The 25252-nt window shown below is 33.8% G+C and overlaps 2 protein-coding genes and 1 long non-coding RNA gene across 9 annotated transcripts in view; 2 read left to right on the forward strand and 1 right to left on the reverse strand.

The window, feature by feature from the left end:
- The window catches only part of LOC115211016 (potassium channel subfamily T member 2-like), a 752122-nt gene that overhangs the window by 619412 nt on the left and 107458 nt on the right, over positions 1 to 25252 (reverse strand). The window lies entirely within an intron of this gene.
- The window catches only part of LOC115211004 (glycosaminoglycan xylosylkinase-like), a 411994-nt gene that overhangs the window by 192403 nt on the left and 194339 nt on the right, over positions 1 to 25252 (forward strand). The window lies entirely within an intron of this gene.
- LOC118762636 lies at positions 145 to 24550 on the forward strand. The gene is made up of 3 exons (XR_004998399.1): positions 145 to 157; positions 4575 to 4578; positions 24327 to 24550. It is a non-coding gene; the product is annotated as an uncharacterized LOC118762636 (long non-coding RNA).

Consider the following 25252-nt stretch of genomic DNA (forward strand, 5'->3'; position numbering starts at 1 on the left):
TTGCCAGTCCTCAGTCAAACCACCCAACTCATGCCAGCTTGGAAAGTGGATGTTAAACGATGATGATGATGATGATGATGATATATGTATCTTGTAATTGTATTATCTGAGATTTTTACTACATCATTAAATTATACTCTTTATCTAATTTGTAATGGTCATCTTTCTCTCCATTCAGTACAGATTCTCCATTTTACTGCAAAAATGACCCCCCTACTCAACACACCCTTTCAACTGTAGTTTAGAGTTCAATTCAGTTTTGTTGTTGTACAACTGAATTCAATGAGAGTGAATGTTGTCAATAAATGCATTTTTCTCTCACTGCCATGACAATTAGGTCACATAAGCAACAGATGGTACAGTTTCAATGATACATCATGACAAAATTATATAGATCCTAATTTATGTCTGTGTGTATATATAGAATCATTTTGAATGGAACAGGTTACTTCATTTATTTCTTTTTAATGTTGTGAGGGTAGGACAATGCTCCTGTTTTTGCAAACCTTTGGAGACTGTTGAGATTGATATGACTAGTGTTCAGTATATCAACCATTTAGCATTCAGATTTCTTTGTCAAGTGTATTATTTATTCACATTGTTCTGAATTAATCACACATTATCCTGTTGTTTCAAGATTTCAATGGTGCTTTTGTATATTTTTAGGGTGATATTGTTGGGTAGGTGTGAGAGGTTGGATCTGATTAGTTTTAACATAATACATGGAGAATATTTGGGTCAGATATGGCTTAATTAAATACTAAAGTGTTAAACATTTGTAAATCAATGTCTGCAGGAAAATCTTGAGTTAGTTGATGTTCAAGGGACGAAAGAATGGTCAAGGGAATTAGCATAGGGTTTGTAAGCAGTAAGTGATACATAGTATGGATAACAAGATGAAAGAGAGGGATGTGTTGAATGGGTTAGCTGGTGATGGTATAAGAGTGCTTCTGAACAGCAGAAGAAAAGACAGAGTAAGGAAACTCCATATAGGAATTAGAGGTTGAATTGTGTATTTTCCTATCAGGTAGATAGCCTTCTTTTGAATGATGTCTAGGATGTTTATGTGTAGCAGTGGCACCATCCCAGATGTTGGAGCAGTATTCTACTTTGAGTTTTAGATGAACTTTGTACAGAATCAACAGTTAATCAAAGCCAGGTTTTAATTTTGTGTTCAGAGTGTCATCAATCATGATGGATAATAGCATAAAATACATGGTTTCTAGGGGCTACCAAAGGTAAGTAGCATGAAAAACATAGCTTCTATGGGTTACTGCTCAATATTTCCTTATGATTGGGAGGCTAGGTTGATAATAAGGTTACATCAAGATAATAAAAGATGTATTGTAAACCTAACCTATCTTACTATAACAATGCTCTAAACATTGCTGGGATGTACTCATTGTCATATGCAACAGCTGATGAACTGTAAACAATCACTTTTCCAATGTCAGAGTACTCTTTTATACAACATTTTCAAGGTACTCGTCCAGCTAAGGCTTTCAAAATAAGTGTAGATAAGCAAATGTATTAGCTAACCTGAAGTTATGTGCACATGTACACACACACACACACACACACATGTTGACTGAAAATGTACTGAATGTACTTGTACTATTTTACTATTAGTTCAACTGGATAAGTACAAGCTATTGCCTAACTCTAGGTCAGTTGTCATTCAACAGGCCTAGGGTCAAAAGTATACAAAAGAACATGACATCATTTTTGAGGGATGTATAAGACTACATTGCCTTCCTGTTTTTAATACAGTGGGAAGTGATTTGAGGGACATTTGGTACCTTTTCCTAGCAGGTCAAGCAACCACATAATGACTCTTCTTAGAGCTCAATAAGTGCAGGCTAGTATAAAGTTATGAAAGATGAGCAGCTGATATCTGATTGAGGAGAGAAAAGGCAACTGCTTATGTTGGTGTAGGCATGGCTATGTGGTCAAGAATATTTGCAACCACATGGATTTGGGTTTGTTCCCATTGTGTGGTACTGCAAGCAGTTGTCTTCTACTATAGCCACAGGTTGACCACTGCTTTATACATGGGATTGGTGGTGGGAAACTGTACAGAAGCCCACCATATATATACATGTATAATTACATACACGCAGACAGATACAGATATGTGTGTGTGTGTATATATATATATATATATATTTATACATTCAAGTATACAAGGTGTGTGTATTTGTACCCTGACATTATTTATATGCTTAAGCTTAAAAGATATCACCATTTAGGTGGAGGTGCTGCTGTTTACATTTCTCATAGAAACAAATAAATACTTTATTTCAAAACAAGGATTGGCAATAGGAAGTGCATCTGACCTTCAATACTGCCTCAGCAAGTTTCATCTAGTATTAAAAATATGCACGTAAAATTCCTGATGACAATGATAAGGCGACTGGATGCAAAACTTGATTCCCAGAATCTCCATCTGAAATGTAGCTTTTGAGGTATACTCACTACTTAAAACTGCTTGCAGCAGTAGCTTACACATGTCGACTTTGGTTCAATGTATGGAAATTTTGAACAAGGTAAATATGTTTTTAATATGCTTTGGTATATAGTGAACTAAAACCAACACTTGTAATCTACAGTTACCAAAGTTATAAAGGTTTCCACATAGCATTAAAGATATTTCCATTTATGTCAACAAAACCACCCCACATAAGTTCTCATTTAGACACTATTTTTCTCAAGGAAATTATCATTGGGTTCCACTTAGTTCCTGTAATGCATGAATGTGCTAGAGTAAATCTTATTTATTCATGTCTTATTGTTTTTAGTAACAATCTTTTTATGATCTCTGTATCTATAGTTCAAGTACCAAGCATATCAAAGTTCATTGGTGTTTCATCCTTGTTTCACATATTGTGTATTATGTAGCAACAGAAATTTGAAATTTTAACATAAAGATTTACTACTAATTTCTGTACTATTTTAGTTTCTATCTCAGTACTAGATCATTTCTTTTTAATGCACATAAACACACAAGCACATTTTGTGTTTATGTGCATTATGGTTTACATACAAATATCTATTTCAGGTTTTAAGTTTAAATGAAATAACTTTTATTTGAAATTGTCGATTTGTTGTGAATGATTATCACGTCTGTATCATTTACAATTGAGTTAATGCATTATAAACAGATTTATTTATTTATGTATTTACTTATTATTTGTTAGTGCATGATTATGAACACTTTGCTTGTGAGAAATGTTAACTGCTTCATCTGACTTAGGTGATGTATGATTGATAACAACTTTCATAACATTTGTCATATTAACTTGTGAACAAAATGAATAGTAATACAATTTTTAGATAACTGGAATATTATATTTATTGTTTACTATACGATACACTACTTTTCTTTTTGTCTTGTTGAAAGTATGATTAACAATGTGATTGCCAAAGTGGTAATAAAATCAAATATGAAACTTAGTTTGGCATGAAAAGAAACATGTTAAGGTTAAATTTTGTGCATTTAATTCATCATAATTTTGAAAAGAAAACAAGTAAAAGAATGTATTGTAATGATATACATATCCTCCATCAATTGAATAAACAAGGTTGAACAAGAAAAGTTCCAGAAAAATTAGTTCCCATTTTTCAACAACGATATATGTTCCTTTGCTAACACATAGTTCTAAAATAAAGTTCTGTATTATTAATTATGAAGAATTTGTGGTATTTTCCAATCAGATTCTGAAGATAATTTACTGTTGAATATTTTTTTTCTTCCAAAACTGAAACTATGTCTTCAAAATCATTATAAAATGTTTAGTTTTTTTTTCTCTCCTCTAATTGGAAGATGGTGACTACTTTATATTTTCCACACATCAAACATGTTCTGTAAGCAAAAGATTTGATTCTACTGCCTTTATAATGTTTGTGTATTTGAATGATTGCTTGAATATCCAAACTGCTATCTTAAAACTTTTAAGCTAAAACATTCTGTGATAATAATGCAAAACTACTGGTTTTGTTCGTTTTCCCTTAATTGTTACTATTGAAAATTTACATATAAGGTCAGCAACCTATCTCTGTTCATTCAGCATGTTATATACTAAGTGAGCTTTAGCTTATATGGAAAAGGAAACCATTTATGCGTTGTCAATGAAATACACCTGAGCACTTCATACAAGTTCATCATCATTATCTTAATAATAATAATGATTTCAAATTTTGGCACAAGGTCAGCAATTTTGGGGAAGAGTAAATCAATTACATCAACCTCAGTGCTTGACTGGTACTTATTTTATTGATCCCAAAAGGACCAAAGGCAAACTTGACCTTGGTGGAGTTTGAACTCAGAACATAAAGATGGATGAAGCATGCCAGGTAAAATGCCTAGCGACATGTCATCCATCTTTACGTTCTCAGTTCAAATCCTGCCAAGGTCAACTTTGCCTTTCATCCTTTTGGGGTCTATGAAATAAGTACCTGTTACTCGCTGGGGTTGATGTAATCGACTAGCCCCTTTCTCCATAATTTCAGACCTTGTGCCTATAATAGAAAGGATTATTATTATTATTATTATTTGTACATATGAGCCAATGAAGGTTTGTCTTCTCAGTTACTCAACCCACTACAACAGCTGCTAAATCTTCCACATACCATTTCTCTTTCCCTAAAGCAGGAAGTACACATTAGCTTCCAGATATCCCTAAAAATGTGGTATGGTCATGGCTGGAGTTCCTCTAGTCATATGTCTACTTGATCAGGGCTGGCCTTGGGCTAAACAACAAAAACATAAGTATGTGGCAATACAATTTCTTTCAGATCAAAAGCATTCTGACTGTAATTGTCCTGTCTTTTTCTTTTCTTTTAGTACATCACAAATTACTTTGTTCAGTATATTTAAAATGGTAGAATTTGATTTGAGGAAATTTGACAGCTATTTCTAACAGGTCAGGTAATTGCATAGAGGTTTTCTCATTGAATTTTAGAATGATTTTCAGTTTTACAGGTTTATTGTTGTTTTTAGGACAGAGTTCTTCTTGTCTTGTGGTAGCTATTTACAATTAGATGGTCAAAGTCTTTTGAGTTTTTGGTGTTTTCCCTATACACAATACTATGCTAGCAATAGGGTATTGAAATATGGCCTTCTGGCAGCTCAGGTATTCTGAGCTAACATAGTAAAATGTATGTAACTTAGTAAATAAAAATCTTTGTAAGACATAATCATTATCATAATTTTACTATGCTGGTATAAGTTCAATGGCTCAATGCACTCCAAGTCAGTTCTTACACAAGGTTCTTGATTTCTTAGATAGGTTAGGAATCTTGCCTTGCCCATTTGATCAATTTTGACATGGTTTTTGTGGTTCAGTGCCTTTCCTATCACCAACTGCTTTAAAGACTGTACTGTGTGAATATTATTTACTGGCCTTGTAGAGGTTGTCTTGTCTTTGGTAACACTAAAGACTTCTCTCAGTGTTGTCTTCATTCATTTATTCACCAGTACCAGCTGAATATCCTTCTTAATGCCAACCACTTTACAGAGTGTACTGGGTGCCTTTTATCTGTGACACCAGCTCTAGTAAGGTTTACCAAGTACTTGCATTATCCATTGACCGAGCTAGGTATAATATTGAAGGATGTGAAAGTATGATAGAGAAACAGGAACAGGTTTCTTGTTTAGGAGGTAGATACATGGCTTTCCCAGCTGGGGAAAGAGAGAGAGAGAGAGAGAGAGAGAGAGAGAAATGATGATGATGATGACCATTACACCTTCAAGGTAAAGGGTGATATATGAGAGAATAGGGATAGAGGAACAGAAAAGGTAGGTAAGTGTACTAGACTATGAAAAAGTGTATGACTTGGTTAGATGCATCATTCAAATGCCTTCTGTGAATTTGTTGTCTCAAATTCCTCTTTATAACATCTAATATTATTTACATAATTGAAGTGGTGATATAGCAGAATCTTTAGCATGCCAAGCAAAATGCTTAGTGGCATTTCATCCATCCTTACCTTCTGAGTTCAAATTCCACCAAGGTTGACTTTACTTTTCATCTTTTGGGGATCAATAAAATAAATACCAGCTGAGTGCTTGGGTTGATGTAATCAACTGTCTCCTCCCCTAAAATTGTTGACCTTGTGCCAAAATTTTGAAACAATATTATTTACATAATTAAGGTTGTGATCTGGCACAATCATTAGCACACCAGGCAAAATGTTCAGCAGCATTTCGTTCGTCTTTACATTCTGAGTTCAAATTCTGCTGAGGTCATCTTTGCCTTTCATCTTTCCTGGATTGATAAAAAATGTACCAGTTGAACACTGAGGTCAGTATAATTGACTTACCCCTTCCCCTGAATTTGCTGACTCTGTGAAACCAATATTTGAAACCAATATTACTTACATAATTTTTCATAATTTCATTCATGGGATTATGTCTCTTAGCAAACATTAAATTGAAGAGGGGCATTTGCTGTACTGGTCTCCAATACATAAAGAATATTTATATATGTTTTATAACCTATCCTGCTATACTAAGTAACTGAACAATTTTGGAGTTGGTATATAGTAGTGGCCATTTGGTTGTCAGAACTATGAATATTTCTCTGTGATTAGTTGATGGGTTTGTAATGATATTTTCATATTCCAACAGGGAAAAAAAATGTCTTAGAAAATCCCATTGGAATTCAGTAAAAGGAGTCAGTAAAACTTAAGCAAAAATGGTGATAATGTGGGTCTAAAGATCAAAGCTGTGATGATGCAATTATGTTTATATAATAATAATAATAATAATAATAATAATGATAAGAAGAAGAAGAAGAAGAAGAAACCTTTATATTATAAGCACAAAGTTTGAAATTTTAGTCAAGGGACTAGTAAATTGTGTCAACCCCAATGCTCAACTGATACTTATTTCATTGACCTCAAAAGGACCAAAGGTAAAGTTGACCATAGTGGAATTTGAACTTAGAATGTAAAGATGGATGAAATGCCTCTAAGCATTTTGTCTGACATACTAATGAAACTGCCAATTTACTATGTTTAATAGTTCTTTCTTATATAGACACAAAGCCTGGAATTTTTGTGGAGAGTTATAGTTGATTACATCAACCCTAGTTCTTGACTAGTACTTGATTATTCAACTCCAAAAGTATGAAAGGCAGAATTTGATCTCAGAACATAAAGCCAGAGGAAATGGTAATAATGATAATAATAATAATAATAATAATAATAATAATAATAATAATAATAATAATAATAATAATAATAATAATAATAATAATAATAATAATAATTATAATTCATTCTTCCATAGGCACAAGGCCTGAAATTTGCCGGCAGGAGATTTAGTGAATTACATCGATCCTGGTATTCAATGGTGCTTTTTTAAATTGACTTCGAAATTATGAAAGCCAAAGTCACCTCAGAATGTACAGATGGATTTAAAGGTTGCTAAGCATTTTGTCTGGTAGTATAATCATTCTACCAGCTCACTACCTTAATAATAATAATAATAATGATGATGATGATAATAATAATAATCTTACAAAACCACCACTGTAGGATTAAATACATATCTTGAGCTGTCAAAAGATCCTCTAATGAAGCTTGTGCACCAGCATGATAAAGTAAAGAAACTAAACTAGGTATACAAAGAATCTGTACAGTTTAAGAAACAACTGATGATGGAGGAACCTAGGATGAAGGCGAGTGAGAAAGTAACCCTGTTTGCTAAAAGAGTTAAGGAAGAGATGAAAAAACAAGCCCAGAAGAAGAGCAAAGAAGAATGGCTAGAAAAACTAATGCATGGCCAATATCCATGTAGAGTGAACAAACCTGGCGTAGAAAAACAAGACACTCATGTATGGATGAAGAGCTCTGGACTGAAGGCTGAAACCGAAGGTTTTATCATAGCAGTACAAGATCGAAGCTTGGCAACCAGAGCTTACCACAACAAAATAATGAACGATGGCACTGACCCGAAATGCTGAATGTGTCATGAGCAGCATGAAACATTGGACCACTTCTTAACTTGATGCACAGCGCTTGCAAAAACTGAATATATTCATAAACACGATAGAGTAGCGTAATATATCCATTGGAAGATATGTAAACACTACCAGCTTCCAACTTCAGAAAAATAGTACCAGCATAAACCTGAAACTGTGACAGTACTGATGTAACAGTACTCTGGGACATGCCAATCAACACTGATAAAGAAATCATGGCAAACAGGCTGGATATAATCATCAAAGATTGGAAGAATAAGAACTGCTTAGTGATAGATGTGACAGTACCATCAAAGAGTAATTTGTCCGTTAAAGAAGTTGAGAAGTTATTCAAGTACAAAGACCTAGAAATAGAAGTAACCAAGATGTGGGGAATGAAAAGCAGCACAGCACCAGTGGTGATTGGAGCATTAGGGCTAATTAAAAAGGGCTTTGATAAGCAGCTCAACAAACTCCCTTGCAGTGTTAACGTGGGAGAACTTCAGAAAATAGTGTTGCTAGGTTCCGCACACATTTTACATCATGTACTCTCCATGAGATGAGGATCTGCTGTGACCCTAGGGTCAAGAGATGACCCCGGTTTAGCAGAAGACAATGGACCATATTTTATTTTTAAAAAATAATAACAACAACAACATAGGCAGAGAGTCACACATTTTAGAGGGATAATATGGTCAATTATATTGCTGCAAAGACCACAGTTACCATTTTCAAGGAATCTAGTGTCTTTTTATTTAATGTTTAATAAGCTATTGTGTTGTCATTTAGCTTTGATACATCATACCTATAACCAAAGACACATTGTCAATGTGTCCTTCCTTTTTGGAACGTTAGTGTATAATAGAGGGAAATTTGGTCACTATTTCTTGTGGGTCAAGCAGCTGCATAGAAGATACCTCTTTTACTCATATTTAATAGGTGAATGAAAGATGTAGCATCTAACCTCTTCATAAAAGCTATTTCTTCTGTCTTGAATCAGAAAACCTCAGTTTCCTGTAAATAAGGAATGCCACAAGGAAATGTGCAGTGATATAAAGTGGATAGGTGCTTCTTATTTAAAACTTTTCAAAGAATTAGAATGGAAATATTTGTACAAAATAAACAGCAAACATATAAAGAGAGAGAAAAGAAGCATTAAATCATCCCACTTATGTTAGTGAATGACTGCAGCTGTAGTTGGCAGGAAATTATGACGATGGTCAAATTACCTGTGTAATAACCTAACCTTGCTTTATTTAATCAGGCTTGAAACTTTCATAATTTCCTAGGAATTGAAGAATTTGTTGCCATATAAGTGTCTGTTGCCATATATATGCCATTCTTTATGTTATTTTTATAATAATTTATATCCATCAATTTTTGTTTTATTATTTTCTTTTTATTTTGTGAATACTAACATCTCTAATTGTGGATTTTCAACAAACCTATCTCTAGTTTGACTAGAGTATATACAGGATTTTTTTTATTACCTGTGTAATAACCTAACCTTGCTTTATTTAATCAGGCTTGAAACTTTCATAATTTCCTAGGAATTGAAGAATTTGTTGCCATATAAGTGTCTGTTGCCATATATATGCCATTCTTTATGTTATTTTTATAATAATTTATATCCATCAATTTTTGTTTTATTATTTTCTTTTTATTTTGTGAATACTAACATCTCTAATTGTGGATTTTCAACAAACCTATCTCTAGTTTGACTAGAGTATATATAGGATTTTTTTGTTCAGTGCACCAATTTACCTGTTGTGTGTGTGACTCAGTCAGTTTTATTTTAAGATTTTTTGTCAATAGAGAAAGAGCCAGTTTTCTAACTGAGATCCAACATCTGAAAGATGTCCAGATGTTGGATCATCTTCAAGACTCTCCTTTCCCCTCCTAAATTCAGCTTCTCACTTTTGCACTGTTGATAAAGCTAGAATGTCATCTCCTAATGTAGCAGCCATGTCAACATGAATTTCCTTTGGGGCTAAACCATTTTTCTGTAGGTAGCTTGTAGCACTGCAATGTCAAATTTTGTGCATTTTCAAGAGAAGTTACTGTTCTCTGAACAGTCAGATGTCATTTAACCTCAAAAGAAATAATGTAGCATTTAATAAAAAAGCTGAAATTAGAGCATCCAAGACTTCACAGCTCCAACATGACTCCTTAGTAGTCAGCCTATGAACTTTTCAACCCTCTCTCATAGCAGTCTCTGACTACAGTACTGCAGTATAAAATACAAGTATAAATATAATTTTAAGTACCATAGCTGATTTGGTCTTTTGATGTACTTTTGTCACATTTTGGTAAATAAATTTTAAGTCTCTTTGGGCCTTGACTAAACTCATTCAGTATTTGCAAGCATTAAAACAATAATTTCCTGACAGAATATCAAGAAGACATTAGAAATTAGAAGGAAAAACTATCTTGGCTAATTTGTCTAAATATTAATACTGAAAATGGATTAATGTATTTATTTGAAGTGTTTTAAAAATCTTATGCAAATCTTTGCAAAACTTTACTAACTTGGGTACAGATAGTGATGTCACTGTTTGCAGCTCATCTTTAAACAAGGATATCATTGTAATTGAGCTGCAACCAGTGAAGTATGCAACTAACTCTGCACACAAATTTCTCTGAAATAAAAATTCCCTTATTTGAAAAATAGATGCAGGTTGGCAACATCTAGTGTGTCCAGCCATAAAAATCCTGCATTGAAATCTATTTTAATCTAAAGCCAGACAATCATGGAGAACACGTTAAATGAAACAAAAGAATGAACATTATCTGATAGAGGACTCAATACAAGTGTGGAGCCTAACAAGTAGGCTGAGTGTATAGAAGTTTCACTAGCATCAGGTCATTAGGCTGTAGTTAATTTAGTAACTCTAATACTTGCTGTTGAAACAACTTGACTTATTTTCCTCTCAGCTTTCTTTTATTAGTTCTTTGACTAATATTCAGATTGAGAAAACGTGTTAAAGGGTTTAAGCTTCTGTTTGAGGCATTAGACTTTCTGTCTTCCCCACAGTGAGTCAATTTGTTCCACTGTTCTACTATTCATATTCACAACAAAGAACACTACTAGCTTCCAACAAAGAACACCACTAGCTTCCCCAGATCCTGCTGTTTACTTTATTAATAAAGCTAGCTTACTAATTCTTGTCACTCTGACTTTAATATCATTAGAAAGGAAATAATTATTGCATGCCAGTCAGATTGATACAGAAAGTGCCAAAGAATCACTGTTATATTTAGTTTAAGAGAGCAAGCTAAGTTGGTATTGTTTGTTAGTATTACGCTGATTCTTACTGATATAAAAGAACTAATTAGGAGGTGTCTAGAATTAGTTTTCTTCATAAGATCTAAAACAGTTTCTCAAATAACTTTTATTACACAAACCAATTTATTGTCAAGTTCCTGTATTGATATCCTGCCAAAAATTCAGTTACAAATCTCTCATGTCATGTTCCATTGCCACAAGATATTTTGCTCAGAATGTTCTGTTAATATGTAAAATCCTTCAGATGTGAAATATGTATGTTAATTCATTTTCAAAGTTAACTGATTGGTACGTTTGAAAAACGTTTTACCAATTTTGTGGTTAAGAAGCTTACTTCTTTATTGAGTGGTCTTGGGTTCGGCCCCACTGCACCCCCCCCCCCACACACACACACGCACACGCACACGCACACACACACACACACACACACACACACACACACACACACACACACACACACAGAGCTTAAAAATAAGTTTTGGGATTGATTTGTTTGACTAAGCTCTTCAAGGTGGTGTTCCGGCGTGGCCACAGTCCAATAACTGAAAACAGTAAAATGTTATAAGTCCTCTCCCAATCTCTGTCTCTTTCTCTCTCTAACTCTGTTAGATGCCCTTTTGAAGATAGTCTCTCCCATCCTCTCTCTCTCACACACACACACACAGTCCAAAAGTAGTTGCATACCATGATTATCTACGACTCTGTTCATTTTGAAAATAGTGTTGGTCTACTAGTTAGCTGCAGGTGTATCTAGAAATCATTCTGGCATTAGACTACCAGTCAAATAATGTTCTGTTATAAAATCTAAGGCTGATATTAGCCTAATATTTAGACAGCCAAACCTGACAAGGTACAACTTTCTCTTCTAGTTTGAATATTGCATTACAGTGCTAGCAGTTTCTACTTGGTCATCCTATTTGAAAATGGCATCAAAGTTTTGGCTAGTTTATTGATTGTTGATGTTTTTGTTATTTAGACCTAGGTAAGCCTTAATTGTGTACATATATCATCAACTGTATTCCATCTGTAGCTGTCTCATTCTTTATTCAGACACATTATGTGTATTTTGTTTGAATTTCTTATCTTTTATCTTTTCCTTGTTTCAGTTATAGGACTATGGCCATACTGGGGCACTGCCTTGAATTGTTTAATTGAACAAATTACCCCAGTACTTATTTTTTAAGCCTGATATTTATTATATCAATCTCTTTTACTGAACTACTAAGATACAAGGATGTAAACAAAATGACAAGCAGTGGAGGAGGATAAACATAAGCACAAAGAGAGAGAGACACACACACACACACATACACATGCATGCGCGCATGTACACACACACACATAATGGGATTCCACACAGTTTCTGCTTACCAAACTTACTTACAAGGCATTGAATGACCATGGTCTATTGTAGAGGATGCTTGCCTCAGGTGCCATGCAGTGGGACTGAACTTGAAATCACATTGTTGGAAATTGAGCTTCTTAACTACACAGGCAAGCTTAGTCAAAGAATTGTTCTTATAAATTAATATATTCAGACTAGTGTACATGCCATAGTTGTTATAGTCACATGTATGAGACATTGGACCATTTGGCTTTGTATTAAAAAAGGAAAAAAAACCATTAAACATACAACCATAAAATAAAGTTAGGTTTACAGCTCCTAATTTTCTCCACCTAATTGTCCTTTTGGACAATAGGGTACTGAATATAAGTTTAGTAGCTTAGCTAGTGGACATGAATTGAAAGTCTGAGTTAATCAAGTTGTATATAATCTAGCAGAAGCACAACAAGCAACAGATTATTTAATAAGAAGAATATTCCTGGAATGGACTACTGAAAGAGAGCAATCTACTCTTGTAGAGTTAACCCTTTAACATTTAAACTGGTCATATCTGGCCAAAATATTCTACCTGTTTTATGTTTAAACTGGCCAAAAAGATCCAGCCTCTCACACTGACCCTACAATGTTAGTCTAAAAAATATACAGTGACATAACTGAAATCTCAAGGCTACAAGATAACGCAGTATAAATTGAAAATGATGTGAATAAATAAGCATTACATTTGATAGAATAATCTGAGTGCTAAAGGGTTAGTAATAGGTTTGGTTTCATATTCTAAGAACATTTTTGACTGCAACGGCACCTGAAGAAGGCTAGAGGATACAATATCCAAAACCTTGTGATTATAACAACCAGCATAAGAACACTTGTTATCTAATATGTACCTCATTTTTAAGTTGGTAGGATATGATTTGAAGAAACGTTTTGTTTTTTCCATTTTTTTTTCTTTTTTGTAGCAGTTCAAGCAACCACATAAATGTTCTTTTATTGGCTCATTGCTCATCAAAGCTTCTTTATAAACTTGATAGATCCTCCCTCATTAATTAAGTTATAGCATCATCTGTTGTATTTTTATGTCTCACTTGGTTACTCCATCCATCCATCATTCCATCCATCCATCCATTCAGCCCACAATTCCTGCAAGACTCTTGGAACCTGAGTCCTCAAACATACATCTCACTGTCATGCAGAAGATACTGTCAGAAGCAGATGTTTGCCTATGGTTTGATTACTTAATGTATGGATAATTTTATTGCACCAGTTAGTTTCACTAGATTAAACAAACTATTCAACTGATTGCATAGATTCAAATTGTTTAAAGTTCTGATCACAGATTCTGAATAGAAACAGTTTGTAAACAAGTAGAAAATACATGATTTTTTTTTTATGTTTTCCCTATGATTGTGGAAAGAAATGGTATACAGACACACAAAAAATAAATCTTAATTCACACTTGAATTAATTTGCTTTATTGTTAGTTTCAAAGCTATTTAAATATTACCAATACATCAACACCACATGGAAATAAGAATAAAACATTGCTCTATATATATATATATAGCGTGTGTGTGTGTGTCTATATATATATATATATATATATATATATATATATATTATACATACATACATGCATATACACACACATACACACTTATGCTACTGTACTGAAGTATATTCATATCATTAAATCATATTCTTTCTCAATTTTCTCAAATGAATCTCAAGGAAAAACAAACTGTTTCATCTCAGTATCGCAGCAGTGTTGTAAAGCAATCTCAAATGAAAGAATAAAAACATTCAGACTTGTGCAGTTTTATACTTAAGATATGCTGCTGGGAATTCATTTGCACAGCAACTCTATGTTTTGAATATATGTACATGCTGTCAAAGAAGCAAAAGAGCCTCACCATGAAACTGTTTGCATCTCTATTCATTTGTTCAGCTAAATATGTGTAAAGATACAAACTTGTGTTTCCATGTATGTGTGTGTATATATATATGTATATATAATGGAGATGTACTTGCAATAGCAAGTGACTTAATCTGAGATTGTGTGCTGAAACAAAAACACTTGCAGCGTGGAAGGTGTTTATAAGCCATTTAAAAACACACAAAAATCATTAAATTCACTTCAGACTGATCAGGTCGCGGTCTCAAAGGGACAAAAATATTTTGGTAAATTAAATTTAAATGTTGAAGTGAATCTAATGGTTTTTGTGTGTTTTTAAATGGTTTATAAACACCTTTCATGCTGCAGTTGTATATACATGCATATATATATATATATATATATATATATATATTATATATGTATATATATATGTGTGTGTGTGTGTGTGTATATATATATATAATATATATATATATACACACACACACACATATATATATATATATATATATCTTTTGTTTGTTTCAGTCATCTGACTGTGGCCATGCTACAGCACCAACTTGAAGGGTTTTAGTTGACCAAATCAACTGCAGTACTTACTTTTAAATCTGTTACTTATTTTATCATTATCTTTTACTGAACTGCTAATTCATGCAGATGTAAACAAACCAAAACTGGTTATCAAATGGTGTTGGGGTGATAAACACAAAGACATGCACACACACACACACATGCACACATATAATATATACATGATGAGCTTCCACACAGTCTCTTTTCACCAAATCCATTCTCAGAGCATTGGTGGTCCAGGGCTATAGTAGAAGACATTCGACCAATGTGCTGCACTATGAACCTGAAACCACATGACTGCCAAGCTAGCTTCTTAACCACAGCGCCATATCTGTAGCTATTCATTTATACACACGCACACTTGCAATCAAATACAAAATCAAAAACAGTGTGCATGTGCAAAATTAATAATCTAAAATGGTGACAATTTACCCATCGCACCTTGTATGTATGTATGTATGTATGTATGTATATGTGTATATGCATACATATATATATGTTTATTTATACTTTTATTCTTTTGCTTGCTTCAATCATTTGGCTGTGGCCATGCTGGAGCACCGCCAGCATGGCCATAGAAGGAATCGACTCCAGGACTTATTCTTTGTAAGTTTAATACTCATTGTATCGATATCTTTTGCTGAACATCTAGGTTACGGGGATGTAAACACACCTATATCAGTTGTCAAGCGATGGTGGGGAAACAAACGCAGACACACAAAAATATACATACATACATACATACATATATATATATGTGTGTGTGTGTGTCTATACATGCATACATATATGTGTGTGTGTGTGTAAATATATGTATAGGCATGAAAGCATGCATATATACATATAGGAACAAATTAAAATTATGACTGTGTACACTAGAATGGAAGATCAAAATAATGGTGAAGGGTGTATATGATCACATAAAGGACAAAAATAAACTTAGATAAACCATTCTGTCAGCCATCTTTTCCTCCAAAGTCATTATAATTCTGGCACTGGAAAAGGGTATCACTCATCTGGAAAGTGCCGGGATATAAAATAACATAAAATGAAATCTTATGCTTGAAAACACACTGGACAGGATGTTAGCATGGAGAGAAATTAGAAAAATACTTTTGTGATAAACAAACACAACTGGACAGAGGAATGTTGGACAAAAGTGATGAGTGTGAAGCTTGTGAGACCAATCACAATAGAAAGAAGAGGGAGAGATCAGTCAGCATGAGCAGGTGATGTAAAAGGGAGAGAAGGAATGCAAGATAGAGCAAGCAAAAGATAGTGTTAATCACAGTGAGAGGAGCGAGTAGGGGTGAAAGTATCAGTCTTATGTCTCCATAATGTGTATCTTTCTTAAGACTTGACTTCATTTTGTTTTGTTTTTATCTTGGCTCTTTTCAAATGAGCAATATCAAATTTTACCAGGGCTGAAATTATGATGACTCTGAATTAAAAAGTTGGTTGATGTAATGGGTTTATCCATGTCCTGTTCTTTTATATATTTTCCATTACTTGCTGTAATATATGGAGAATTACATCGTGGAAGACTATATTTACCCTGCTAGTCATTATCAGGTTTTCAAAAGTGTTTCTTCATCCAAGAGAGAAGATTGAAAGGAGAGAGTCTTGTGGTTTTTACAAAGAGTTTATTTGTACAGTGAGACTAAATGTAGGTATATTAAGCACATGCTTGCTAATATATTTACACAGTTTCCACAGATATACTGTCTCTTGTTTTCATTAACATATATATTTGCTTAGCTTTATAATTTTGGTAGTCTATACCTTTCCAGATGTTCTCTTCCTGTAGTCTCTAAAATTTTACCTGCATATATTGGTTTATAGAAAACAAAGCTACTTTTATATGCTGGCTGCTTGAACATGACTATTTAGTATCATTAAATTCATAGTTTCATTATGCAAAACAACATTCACAATATTGTTTGTGATTTAATAGAAAATGTTGATGTGTAACCAGTAAGCTTGTTCGGGAAGTAAATTGATGACCAATACGTATGTACCTGGAAACAATAAACATTTTATGAATAAAGAGCAGGGATGGTTTATAGGTATTAAAATAGTATATAGTTTTAACGGTCCACTGATAGCTGATATTGGTGTTGGTGATAAAATTTTGTTTCCATTGGAATTACAGCAATTGTAACTTACTTGAAATAGATTTATTATTGACTATACAAATAGTATACAAAATTATGTCAGCATATTCAGTCATATCTATAGTGTGTTTAGTAGTTACAATAGATTACAGTATATCTATAACTTAAATCAATATGCTACCTCAAAGCACTGTTCAGGCTCTCATTAAATATGTCATAGACTGTAGCAAATTATTATGTGTCTGTATGTCTCTCCCTCTTCTTATTTCTATATATGTTCATATATGTATGTGTGTGTGTATGTGCATGCATGTGTGGATGTGTATATATGTACAGACACCTGTAGATGTTTTTAGCTCATAATATTTTGCAAAGAAGCAATGTTCATAACATTTTTAGTTCCTTGCAGAATGAGGACAAGGATAAGTAGGTAGGCATGGAAGTATGGTTAAGAAGCTTACTTTGTATCCACACATTTGCAGGTTCAGTCCCACTGTGCTGTGCCTTGGGCAAGTGTTTTTCATTATACTTTGTGAGTAAATTTGGTTGACAGAAACTATATTGATGCCTATATATGTGTGTGTGTGTGCAGGACCAGATTTAAAACATGGTGCCTGAGGGATTTATGCACAAGAATTGAAATCTTGGAAAATTACTAAATTTAGATCTCAAAATCCATCTATTGCATGTAATTAAATTTCATGAGTTAGCAGAGAAAGTTTAAATAGAAGACTGAAAATGTCGTTTGATAGATACACTTTTCAAAATTCTAATTTCGTTTTTCACACATCCACTTGCAGTTTTGACTTTTTCTTTGTTGTGAAAAGCACAATGAAGGAGGAAGATATGTTTTTCTTCAATGCAAATTACAAGTGTTGCAAAATGGAGAATACAATAAAATGACAGAAAATTACATGAATGAAATATTTTAGTAGTTGCTGCTGTTCCAAAGGCATGGTGGGAGTATGTGGGGGTGGAAGGGCAAACATTTTGAAGACATGGATTTTTAAAATTCTTGTTTTAAAAGCTTTCCCTTCATTGTTTGGCTATGCATGAAAAAAGAAAAGGGGAAAATCCTGACAAAAACAGGGTAATTCCAACTTATATGGGACAGCTATTCTGAAAGTCCACTTTTCCAGTAGGGGCACAATGAGTAATATTTACTGCGTTTTTTTTCTCCAAATGTTCACTACCTTGTCAAAACTATATCAGCAAAGAAAAGACCTCTAAATGCATTAAAAACAGTATAACATATTCAGAACACTATTTCAGAGAATTATCTATGTTCACTTTAGATGGGGTAAAACGAGTAAGACAAGGTGAGGTCAATTTACCTTTTCCATCCTTAGACATCAGAAAGATTAGAAAATCAATAAAATTTTTTAAATATCTTGGTCAAATGAAAGAAGATCATGCAAAAAGCGAAACTCATCTAAATCTAAAAACTAAGTATAAAATATTCTCTATAGTTTCTTCATGATCTGGTGAATTAGATCTCTTCCTGACATATATATATGTGTGTGTGTGTGTGTGTATGTATATACATGCACCAACCAGATAAAGAGAAGAAATTATTGAAATTAGTCATTACTCATTTTACCCCAATTTGGATATCACCTCTTTGAAAATTGTAAATGATCAAATTAGAAATTAGTGTGGGAAGAAAATTGACTTGGATTCCTACAGAGAAAAGAATATTGATTGCTAAACAACAAAAATTACCCAGATAATTTATTAGTGACTTCAGTTACAATCGATTCAAATTTGAGAAAAAAAATTCCTTGCGAAAAGTACCTGCCGCCTGACTATGTTTCAAACTCTCTCAACTTCAACGACTATGCTGACCAACTTTTTACCTCCAAAGATAATGCAACAGTATAAAATGGTAAAGCAATACTTGCAATGTAATGGTTTCAAACAGGTAAAAAGAAAATAACAAGTTGGAAATAACGCATTTTGCCCCAGTTACTAATTTTGCCCCACTCCTCTATAGTAATATTAAGTGTTTGACAAAATGACACAAAATGTAGAGAGTAAAAAAAACGAAGGTTTGATTTAATGAAAAACATTTGAAAATATATGCAATAATTCTAAAATATTCTTTTAGCTGTTCAGAGATGTTATTTTATAATTCAAACTACCATTAAAACCCATGTGATTTATGCAGGTGATTTTCAGGATAAAATTTGTTAACAAAAGCTTCTACTCATGTAAGATTCACACCTAAAAGTTTTCAGAATTGCTGATATAATCAGGGGAAAAAGGTTTTCAATTTAGTTGTATTTAGCATAATTTCACTTACTTACGATTAGATTTTATTAAATTTTCATTGTATAAAAATAATTTCTGTTTAACAGGTATCACATTGAAAGTTATTAAATTACAAAGTATTTGTGTTGTTTATCGTAAATTTTACTTTACATTACTTGCCCACAAGAGATTATGTCCAATCTTTAGCATACTGCTGTATGTCTTTCCAAATCACAAATACAGGAAAAGTTGTTGATAAGAAGTACCAACAAAAACAAAACTGATAAATACACACAAGTATTGCAAATTAAGTTTAATTACCAATAAACATCATCTTGGATGACACTTTACTCAACCAACAAAGGAAGATGATCGATCAAACTGATTATGTAAACAGAATTCTTTTCCACTTATTCTTATCGGAACCTTTGATACGGAGTATTGAAATTTTAATTCCTTTCACACTTATAAAATGTCAAGCAAACTTTAAAATTTGTTATTACCATTATTGTCAGTATGAGAAGAACTTCTGAATCACTTACTGTTAAGGAGAAATTAAATATGAGTTTCATTGCAACTCCAAGCAATGTAAAATATAGCCCAGATTGTGTTTACCTGCATGAATGTCAAACCATTTAATAGTTTTTGTAAATTTATACAGAAAAAGTAAGCATTATACTGTCCAGCATAAATAAAAGTCAACTTCATTATGCGTATTTTAGCCATTACTTTTTCGGTAAAAACCTATTCTGACATTAACTGAGTCAATTTCCAGTATGAATTTTTACGCTTTGTACTTCTTTTTACAAAAAAAATACAAAAAAAAAAAACATATTCTGACATTAAATGAGTCAATTTCCAGTATGAATTTTTACGCTTTGTACTTCTTTTTACAAAAAAAAAAAAAAAATTCTGGAAATGATCTACTCATGTAATTTATGCACCCCAATAGTTTATTTTTATTTTTGCAAAAGTGTGTAAATTACATGGATTTTTATGGTAAAGTGCAAATTTAAATTTTGGAACATATTCCTTACTCGTTTTCAAAGTTTCCAATGCCTTACTGGAATAATAACATTTAGACCTGGCAATATATGTGTGTGTGTGTGTGTGTGTGTGTGTGTGTGTGTATGCATGTGTGTGCACACACATGCACACATGCTTTTTATTTGCAAGTGGTCAAACCAAGGTCATTGCTCACTCATGCATTGAAAGAAGGAATTTAAGCTAAAAACAATAACTTCTTTCTTTCAGTCTCTTTATCTTTATCTTTATATCCATTCCTACACACACACATGCATGTTGTTTTCCTTTTCTCTGTTATTGTTTCAAAAGTAAGGGAATTGTAGCTGCTTTTGGGACTGGGTAGCAAACTATTTTTCTTAATTGAATAAATTGGTAACATGGAGAAATGTATAGTTATTTATCATAAAAAAGAATCCATTACTTTTTTTAGCAGTCAAGATATGTTTGTATATTGAAAGGGAACCTTTTCATGCAGTATTGCTGGGAGGTAGGGTTCCCCTGTATTGAGTGCCCCATACCCTTTATAGTAGGGTATGGAGAAAGTTTAAATGGTTTAAAGGGACAAAATGACCCCATCGGGCTGCATGTTATTATGTAAATTTATTATTATCTAATTTAATTTTTGAGGGGGCCCAAGGCAACCCAACCTCCCCCACCACCATAAATCCGGCTCTAGGCCTCCATTAAATATCTGCCATAGGCTGTAGCAACTTATTATGTATCTGTTTCTCTCCCTTTTCTTATTTTTATATATGTGTGTGTATGTGTGTGTGTGATTGTTTCCACAACACTGTATGACAACTAGTGTTTGTTTATGGCCTCCTCATGACTTAACAGTTCTGCAAAAGGGACTAGTAAAATAAATACGAGAACAAAAAGTGAAGGGCTGATTTATTCAAGTAAGCCCTTCCTTCAAGCAGTGTCTCAGCATGGCCACAGTCCCATGCATGAAACAAATAAAAGATAAAAAGATATGTAAATTTAATGGTTTGAAACTAAACACTGATAGGATACATCTTCAAAAGTAATATAGTTCCTTGAATATATGAGAATGCAATATGTCTAATTATATAATCTGATGGATGAGAGATGTTAGGGATGATCTGAGAAGACAGAGAAACTGGTCTGTTGAATGATGATAACATAGATTTTGCTTGTTTTAAGGGTATAGAATGTGTCGTGACTTTAGTAGAAGAATAAAATAAAGGACAATGTGGGACACGGAGGTTTCATGTGAATTTATAGAAAATATGAGGAATTTCTCCTTTATTGCCTATCTTTTACTTGTCTTAGTCATTGGACTGCAGCCATGTCAGGGAACTGTTTTGAAGGGTTTAGATGAACAAATCAACTCCCAGTATATATCTTTAAGTCTGTTGGTCTCTTTTGCCAAACTGCTAAGTTGCAAGCATGTAAATCAACTGACACCAGTTGTCAAGTGGTAGTGGGGGGAAATACAAGCACAAACACACACACACACACACACAATAGGCTTCCACACAGTTTCTATTTATCAGATTCACTTATAAGACATTGGTTTGCCTGAGACTGTTGTAGAACCTGAAACAAGATAGTTACAAATCAGGCTTCTTGACTGCACAGATGAAGTGTATGAGGTATGATTGATTAAATTATCAATTGTTTATGAGTAGATGTGGTGCAAAGATGTAGGATTACTTTTGGTAGGGACAGCAAATGATTGATGGTACCTCAGAAATTGCTTGTATCATCATCACGTTACATCTGTTTTCCATGCTGGCATGGGTTGGAGAGCTTGACAGGTGTTGCACCAGGCTTCACTATCTGTTTTGGCATGTTTTTTACTGCTGGATGCCCTTCCTAATGCCAACCACCTTACATAGTGGACTGAGAGCTTTTTTATGTGTCACTAGAACCATCAAGGTCTGTTTTGGCATGACTTTTACAGCTGGATGCCCTTCCTAATGCCAACTACTTTACGGAGATAGCCTGGGTCCTTTTTAGGGTGCACTAACACCCAGTGTATATTTTTAAATCCTATCTACCAACACTTTATACTAATTAATGATGGCAATTTATTGAAAACTTTCTAGAAGTAGCTACCAAGTCTAATCTCAAATCATACCATACAATCTTCAAAAAGGAAAGACACAATGGACTATGTAGTTCCAGATACATTATGTCTGACTAAAAGTTGTGATACTGTTAATAATAGTTCAATACAATCAGGCTGAGCAAGAGTTAAACAATAACTACTACTAATTATCATTGATTATTATGCTTATCTTGTATTGTATGTAGATTATTGAATTACCTTTATAGTCACTTAAGGAGTTGTTTTGGCTTGTTCTATTGATATTATCAAACCACAGTTGACTGTTGTTAGTTATCTGTGTTGAGATCCTCAGTTAATATATTTAAATGCAGTGTTGTTATCATTATCATTTTTATGCCTACTTTTCTATGCTGACTGTTTTATGGCTGGTTTTTCAGTTCTTGATGCCAACTCCTTTTATCTGTTACTTATGGCATGCGGAAATATGGTAAATGCCAGCAACACTGACAGGAATAATACCCACTTCTGGACCTGTGATAATTACAACCATTACATCACATCCCATTTATCCCCCCCCCCATAAACCAAACTACCTCACACCATGCTCTACACCTATATGTCACTCCCTTGCTTATGCAGCTTACCTCACCTTGTCATCTTTCTCTCTTGTCCTCTCCTTCTTAAATGTATCATTACTATCCTGCTGCACCTCCCCCATCCACTCCTTTCTATATCCTTCTATCTTCCATAACTTGTGACTCATCGGTTTCACCCTTCAAATTTTTTTTTTTTTTTTACAGTTGTAAGCTGTCTCTCCATGCCCTCTTCTCCCGTTCTCCATACAATCTTAAAAAACCCTGCCACCCACTTATTTCTTCTCACTTTAGGCTTTGAAGGGTCACCTGAATACCTTATCTCTAATATATATCTCTTCACAACTCCTACTGATCATTCTCTCCCTCCTTTACCAAATGTGAGTAACCACACAGTTCACAGTTCTATTACAAGAGCCTGTTCTGCACTCCAAATCTTCCTTTCATACTTTAACACCTTATTCTCTAGCATAAAACAGGACTTGTCTCCCTCAAGGTTTGTAGTCTTGTGAGCTGCATGGTGACCTCAAAAGTGCTGGTGGCAAGAAAAAAATGTATACAGTACAATGTGAAGTGGCTGATGTTAGGAAGAACATACAGCTGTAGAAACTTTACCAGAACAGACATTGCAGCACAATGCATCATTGTCCTTTGAGCCATTGGGTCCTATCAAACTGTCCAACCCATGCCAGCATGGAACATGGACATTAAATGATGATGTATACGTATATATTACATACACACACACACACACACATCATTTTTATAAGTGGTATTTCAAACAATGTAATTAATAATACTAAGTAAAGAATACTCATTATGTCACGTAGAATAAATGTATAATATAGTTAAAGTTGACTACTTTTTCATTATTTTGAGTTTTTTTTCTGGACAGCAATCATCAGATGATATGTCAAGTGGGGAATATCTCCTGAATTAATAATGGCTTTTTATTAAAGGAAATCATGTTGTTCTATAAGGGTTGTTCTTTTGATTTGAAATTCATTGGTTGTAATACTACTTGCAAATATATATGTATACTAAAAACCTATGTAGTGTCTAGAAGCATTATGTTTGGTGATCATTATTGCAACAGAGTAGAAAGCCTCATAATTCATTATTAAGGTTTCTACTCTGTTTAAATGTGTGTGTGTGTGCATATATATGTATGTATATATATATGCAGACATGACAGAGGCAAATAGACACCCCATTAAACATCGTTTCATATTTATTTTAACTTGAAAAGATCTGTATTTTTTATTAATTGACATTTTTATGTTTCTAGTTCTATATGTGACAGTTTAATCATGCCACATACAAAAGAAGCTTTGGAACTGTCCGAATTTCAAAGAGGCTGTATTGTGGGTCAATCTGAAGGTGAACATAGCGTAAAATCACAGAAAACCTTGGGATCCCACTTTCTACTGTTAATAGAATAACTGTGCAATTCACCTGAGAGGGGAAGAAGTCCACATCCCCTTGCCCAGGTTGACTAGGGCCCTCTGACCAGCACCCTTTGCTTTGTTAAGAGAAGTGTGGAAGTTAATCCTTATTGCAAGGCCTCTGATATAGTAGAACAAATTGATGTCAGTCCCAGAACAGTTGTCAGGTATCTTCACAAACTTGGCTGCTATGGCAGAGCAGCAAGAAGGAAGTTACTTCCTCGACCAGCCAATATCAAGTGGGGAAAAGATTGGGCCAGTGAGATGATGGAGAGGTCACTAGCATTTTGGTACACTGTCATTCTCTGAGGAGTCCAGATTTGTTCTATTTTCTGACAGCAGTCAAGTATGAGTCTGTCAACTCTGTGATCAAGAGTTTAACTGGAAAAGATTGCAGCCAACAATGAAACATAATGGCTATTCTGTGATGGTCTGGAGAGCAGTTTGGAGCAATAGTTGATCAGAGATAGTGGAGTGTGAGAGAAACATAAACTCAGATAAATATGTGTCCACATTTCAGAAAGGACTTCCAATCTTCCCTGGTGGTGAAATCATTAAAGAAGTCTCTTTATTTATGGAAGATGGGGCCCCTTGGCTAAAAAGGCTTGAGATTGGTTGGAAAAGAATAGCATTAAAAAGCTTCCATGGCCAAGCAAGTCACCATATATGAACCCTATTGAACACTTCTGGGGCACAATGGACAGGACACTTCATAAAAAGAACAAGAAAG

The sequence above is a fragment of the Octopus sinensis genome, linkage group LG1 (genome assembly GCF_006345805.1).
Source record: "Octopus sinensis linkage group LG1, ASM634580v1, whole genome shotgun sequence".
In the NCBI taxonomy this organism is placed as follows: domain Eukaryota; kingdom Metazoa; phylum Mollusca; class Cephalopoda; order Octopoda; family Octopodidae; genus Octopus; species Octopus sinensis.